Here is a 6,414-nt window from a genome sequence, read left to right as displayed (position 1 = left end):
GAAATTCCTCAATTTGAAATATCCCACTGGAAATTTCAAAGAGGGGAGTTCAAACCACGTAAATTCAGACTGATGGTGTCAAAATTATTAATTATTAAATTTTATTGCAATAAATACAGTGGTGTTTCAATATTTCAGTGTAACCGGTACATTTCATTATTATGCATTTTTTCCACATTTGTGGTTTTAACATTGAAATATTTTCTGTTTCATAGCAATGTCAACTCATCACACCAGTACTGAAGACAATATATCTGCTTACATATTTTTTAATCCCTTTAGGCAAGAAACATGTTGTCAAAATCATTGATTAACCACTCGGACAGACAGCAGTGTTCCCCTTTCTCTAGAAAGAAGGGTTGTGTGTTCTATGTAGCAATGATTTTTCTTCTCACAAGTCACTGCTTTACTGTTGAACCAGCTCTTCATCGTTCACTTTCACCAGATTTCTACTGTACAGAGACACATACTGGGACACAGGATGCCTTCCTCTGTTAGCTTTGGAAGTCTCTCATGTTTATATGGTTAAACATTGAAACATTTCCTTTCTGTCCATGGTGAGTGTAGCTTTTTCTAGGTAGGATAAGAAAATCATCTCAAATTGTATCGTATAGCTCAAATAAATTTGACTTACTGTTATTTTGTGTATGCTGCAGTGAAGTGTGTCCACAATGTTACAGCCCTTGGCGATGAAGTTCAGGACACATCATTCCCTCCTGCTGTACGAAGGCCTAAAACGCCACCATTAAACAACCTGTCAGTGCCTGCTTTGAACAGAAGGAAAACACATTTGATAATTGTAAAATACGTGCTTATATGTAAGTAAAAGTACACTCATACAATGGTCTGTGTTTGTGGTGTGTCAGTGTCCCCTACCAAGCCAATAATGAGTGGGCAGACCAAGAATGATATTGGGAAATACATGTTTTTGTTTTCTTGCAGAGTTAAATAAGAAGGTTAGCTCTTTCATGTATTTTGTGGGGGGGGGGGGTCACTTTGCCTTTATTTGACAGTCAAAGTGTGGAGAGAGACAGGACATGTTGCGTTATGTGGTATGCACCTTAACCATCAGGCTACCAGGGTTTCCCAAGCACTCTTGTGCACTAAATATGAAGCTAGAGCCAGGAGAGGGTTAGCTAGGCTAGCTAATGTCTGCATGTTAAGTATGGGCTACAGCTGGGAAGTGGTTAGCTTAGCTTAGCCAAAAGACTGGAATCAGCTATCCTATGTAAGACCCAAAGTGTAATTTTTACATTTTGTTTTTTGGCAGATTATAAACAAGCTACAACATGTTAATTTGTGAGCTTTCGAGGTACTTTTTTTTACCACTGGAAAGAGCCAGACTAGTCCTTTGACTCTAGCTTCATATATACTGTACAGGTATCAATCTTCTCATTCAACTCTCTGCAACAAAGTGAATAAGTCTATTTCCCAAAATGTCAAACTATTCCTTTAACAAAACAACATCTGTATTGTCTGTATTACCAAGATTTTTTCTTTTCTCTCTTTTTATATACCTTAACCTGTCTTTGTAACCCTACAGCCTTACCAATAAAAATAAGGCCTTGTGTGTGGATCCAAGATCCCCATGGCTCCAACAAAGACTCCAGAGGTTTCAGGAAGCAAGTCTGGAGACTTTTCAAATTTCACAGCTTGTTCATGATGATTTTTGTGTTTTTATTTTCAAGTTTTCTTTTTTTCCTCAATTGTATTCATTGTATATGTCTCTGAAAGGAAATACTCTTGATGATAACATTGTGCAGTTTTTTTTCCAGTAGGCATTTAAGAAGTCCAGGTTTTGATTTTAAAAAATGTGGCATAAGTTTGGTAAATTGAAATCCTTCTAACTTGTATGTCTCCTACAGAGAGAAATATGCTGCCAGATCCTCTGAGGGACTTTCGACAGTCACAATCAAGATGATGCATCATGACTCCCTACACAGAAGTCTTTACACTGATACCATTTTCTGTTTCATTTTTCTACTAATTTAGATCAAATTATTGATTTTCCTCAATTTTAAAATACATTTAAAGATTTTAACAATGTCTTTGTAGGAATCTTTATTGCTTTCTGAACTAAAAGATTTCATTTCATTTTTTGGTCCTTTGTTTACAGTTTATATCAGCTTATATCATGACCAAGAACAATAAAGCTGAACAAATATGAGCAAAAACAAACATAACTATTATGAACATATTATACAATTTAAGTTGTTTCTGTTAATTGTAAACAAAAAGTAAATCAGATTACTCAACACTCTCTGGTCTAGCTTACTTTTATGTATTTGGAATTTCAGATTGGAGCGCATATTGGGTATGCTCACATCTGTTGTACCTACGAAGGCCAATCGAGATGTTTTGTTCATTCTGTGCACTCTTCTGCACTCTGTCCTTATATACAGTAAGTAGTTCACTAAAAGTTTGTTTATCCTCAAGTCCATCTCAGTATACTTTAAAGTCCAGTTAAAAATATGTTTTTATTCTTGTCCACTGGGTTGGAGTTATGCGTTCGACCTGCAGAATGATGTATATATAGAGTTTGGCACTAGACGGCTGTTTTCACATTCATCTGCCAAAGTTTCTCTGTATTCACTTTAAATCTCAGTTTAAGGTGTGTACCTATTGTGAGAGGTGGTGGATGCACATAGTGCCATATTAATTACAATACTAGATTAACCATATGATAATCAATTATGCATTATATGCCTTATTCAATTGCTATGTGTGATATCGAAAGGTCATGTCCTTTGCTTTCCACTGTCGCTGTAAACAGGATGAGTTATGCAACAATAAATAGAAGTCAAAGGTACACTGTGTTCTGAGTATCTGCGTGCATAAGCATGTCTATAGAAGGATGTGGTTATGGGTTAGAATTAAAAAGACGTATAGAAAACCAGTTCAGACCAGAATGAGGGAGACAAACATAACCTCAAGCATGGGTGGTGAATTGGGGTGAAAAGTGAAGGATGAGAACAACTCCTTTTTTTGGAGAGGATAGACAACGAGCCAATTGGGGTCCAAAAGAGAGATACACCCAGAAAGGGGTAAAGACAAGGTATAAAATGCTCTGACACAACGATAAATCTCAGAACACAGGGTGCTTGGCCAAATGCAGATTTTCTCTGTAGAGTGTTCTCCGAAGGTCTTCGATAAATAAATCCAGCTGCTACAAAGACATTACTCAACTGTGGTCTTGTTCTTCTCGCATCAACCAACTCGGAGAGGATGGCTGAAAGTCAGCCTCAACACTATGAGCATGATTCGTGACATCACGACTAGTCAACTTTGGTCCAGTATGCAGCTTATTTAGATGTAACTGAACTTTTTTTTTGGAATTTTAAACAAGGTAATTGAACTTTTTTGTGGGAAAACCATCTTGGGCCATCTTGGGTTATTATTCAAAGTAAGTATATCCATATGTCTCAAAACATATCTAGAGGTCATCTTTAAGAGTTCAATATACAAGCAGTATGAATCATGATCACTTCATTTTCATGGTGAGTCTTCAGAGTGTGTCCTAGTTTTCGTTTTGAATTTTGGTTTCTGAATTTGACGGATATAATTTGAGCAACTTGATTTTTTTCTTTTACTCACAGAATCAACTCTGTGAAGATTTAATGTGAGGATACAGATAAAATCTAAAAATAAAAACAATTTACGGTGGTTTAATGACAATTTGTGGAAACTAATTAAATCTAGAGATGCTACACTAAGGAAGGCAATTAAAACTAGAAGAGATACTGACATGCTGATTCATAAAGTTTTAAAGAACAAAGTTATCCAAGAGCTAAGAAGTTAAATCTTGTTTGTATCTCCATATATTGAATGAGGCAAAAGGAAACAGTGAATCAATCAGGAAAAACACCAATAATCTCACAAGGAGGGAACCAAAATTTTTAGGAGACTTTAAACTGAAAGTATAGGGAAAGTTAATTGAAGATCATCTTACTGTTGCTTCTGTCTTTAATAATTTAATAAATTTACAAAAAGGAAACTGGATATTGTTCCTGTAGATGCCACAGGCCAGGTTTTGAAGGGAAGAAGGATCCTGATGCTACACACCACACACCGTTGACTGACACCCAAAGTGCACTACTATACAGGAAGTGAAGGGACTGCCACCGCAGGGATCAGTCAGCCACTTGCCACACTAGCCCAACAGCTCCTGTCCAAAGAAAAGAGGCAAACTGTTAGTCAAGGCAAAGGGGCACAAAATATATTTTTAAAAAAACTGCCCTGACACCACACTATGCTGGGCCCAGAAGGTCATCACCAAGGTTGATTGTGTTTTAAGTACTGCTTGCACACACACAGTTAACCCAATAAACCAAAAATAGAACAAAATCTACAGAGCACAATGATCAAAAAATCTGTAAACAACAATGAATATCTAGTTACAATACAAAAAACCCCCATAATTATTAACCAAAGATTGATAGGTTAGCTGATGAGGATCAGTCTTCGTGGTGCAGATTTAAATCCTACACTATGTTAATTTGCCCTACTTAGACAACACATGCAGTGCCACCAACACTCCAGGCGTGCAAGGCAGCAAGCACGCACACACACACACACACAAAGGATTAATTTAAAAGTCAAAAACAAAAAACAAAAGCAGTGAAACAATTACAGTCGAGCAGTGAGCTTGCCGAGGCGAACCCACAGACAGAACAGCAGTAGCTGGAGCGCAGAGGCCTGCTTCAGAGGTGGAGCCACCTGCTGTGACATACAACAGACTAAAATTACTACACCGAATTACAATTAGATGGATTAAAACAAGTAAATTTACACATACCAGTAACTGAAGGCGCAGCTTCCCAAGCAACAGGGAAGGTAGCCACAAAGGGATGCAGCTTAATAACTGCCAACAGCAATCAGAAACCAGAGTCACATTTCATGTGCAGCCAAGCAAAAGCGCATAAAAACACCAGACAGAAATGAGCAAGCCTACCTCAGGAATCCAACACAGCGCATGGATTATTGCGCACGGCTCCGAGGCCACACACTCCCAACTCCCAACCTCCGGCCAGAATACAGGCTGACTCTGCTGGAGAGCAGAAAGCGCATCAGACACGCCACTAATAAGGCCCAGATATGCAACAATAGCGTCGGAACACACCTGACAAAAGTGAACGGAGGAAATGTCAACAACCAGCGTCTCAAGACAGCCATGTGGATCCGACACAGCCACGCCAAACCACACTGGCGAAGCGAAGGTCACGCTCCAGGAAGAGGTAGGAGGACACACATCCGAAGTACGTAGCCCTTCCCCAGATATAGTTTGGCATGGTACCGCCCAGTAATCAAGGAGCCTTCACTACCATTTACACTGGTCCAACACACACAAACAACATGAGTGGGGACGAGCCGGCCGTCCTACCACATTTGTATTTTGTAAAATGTGTCCTGTGTTTTTTTGCTTTGTACTGTTTGTTATTGTGCTGTTATGTGTTTTAATTGTAAGGGACTGCAGATGAAAATTCGCCATAAGCTAACTCTGGTGCAGCACATCAAATGTTAACGTTTATGTTCAACACGGTACATGATCCCAATAAATACATTTCAATCAATACAAAGACAAATCAAAACAGACGCCTGCAGAGGACTTTTGGAAGGGTGCGAATATTTTCGCACTTTCGCATTTTCAACTTACTGGATAGCATAAGAAGGAAAACAGGAAAAGGTCATTCTCTCTTGCTACAAAGAAATGCGTACGTAGTTGGAGGCAAATCTCATGAACTTTAAAAAACATTTTTGTCTGTCATTTCAATATGTCACACCGTTACTGAAGCTGTTTTAGGGAGGAACATTGAGCAGCCAGTCACAAAGACACTTGGTGTTGCTTTTATCTCTACATGAGCAATGGGGGGGTGGGTGTTTCCTCCTTTTTGCTGGGTGTACACCAAAAAAATGTTCCGTCTAGAAAGTCAGAGATTAATCGCTCTGTGACTGGACAGTATTAGAGTTTCATGGTTCATTATTACCAGATCTTTACTGTACACACACGTTGACCATATTGGACCCAGGATGGCTTTCTCTACTGGCTTTGGACTGACTTGCATGTGTTTCATCATGCTGCTTTTTCTCCCTGGACAAGGTGAGTGTGGCTTTGACTGCTAGTGAGTAAAGTAGCTTTTGAAGGATAACCGAAGATATGCTTATAAACTGTCTGACCATGAAATAGCATGTTTTAAGGCACAGATTGAAGTCAAACATGAATAGCTGATGAGAGGCTTTATTATTAGTTATCACTGTAAATCACATGAAATTGTATCAGATGAAAAGAAATTGGATACAATGACATTAACAGCTAAAACCAGATATTTATCTCTTGGTTACTGTGTGAACTCAACACTTAAATTGAGGAAAACAAAACATCCTTTAGACATATTGGTTAATGCATTTGCAATTTGT

The 6,414-nt window shown here is 38.4% G+C and overlaps 1 long non-coding RNA gene across 4 annotated transcripts; it reads right to left on the bottom strand.

Moving 5' to 3' along the window:
- Positions 1–3,945: 3,945 nt before the first annotated feature.
- On the bottom strand, positions 3,946–5,267 carry LOC122970728. 4 transcript variants are annotated; one of them, XR_006399315.1, is made up of 5 exons: positions 5,120–5,267; positions 4,952–5,047; positions 4,796–4,861; positions 4,631–4,719; positions 3,946–4,165 (listed from the first exon to the last, which is right to left on the bottom strand). It is a non-coding gene; the product is annotated as an uncharacterized LOC122970728 (long non-coding RNA). The 4 variants fall into 4 exon arrangements; XR_006399314.1 differs by having other exon boundaries at positions 4,631–4,716; positions 4,952–5,044; XR_006399312.1 differs by having other exon boundaries at positions 4,952–5,044; positions 5,120–5,266.
- Positions 5,268–6,414: the final 1,147 nt, after the last annotated feature.

The sequence above is a fragment of the Thunnus albacares genome, chromosome 20, assembly GCF_914725855.1.
Source record: "Thunnus albacares chromosome 20, fThuAlb1.1, whole genome shotgun sequence".
Lineage (NCBI taxonomy): Eukaryota > Metazoa > Chordata > Actinopteri > Scombriformes > Scombridae > Thunnus > Thunnus albacares.
This window is presented reverse-complemented; position numbering and strand designations above follow the sequence as displayed.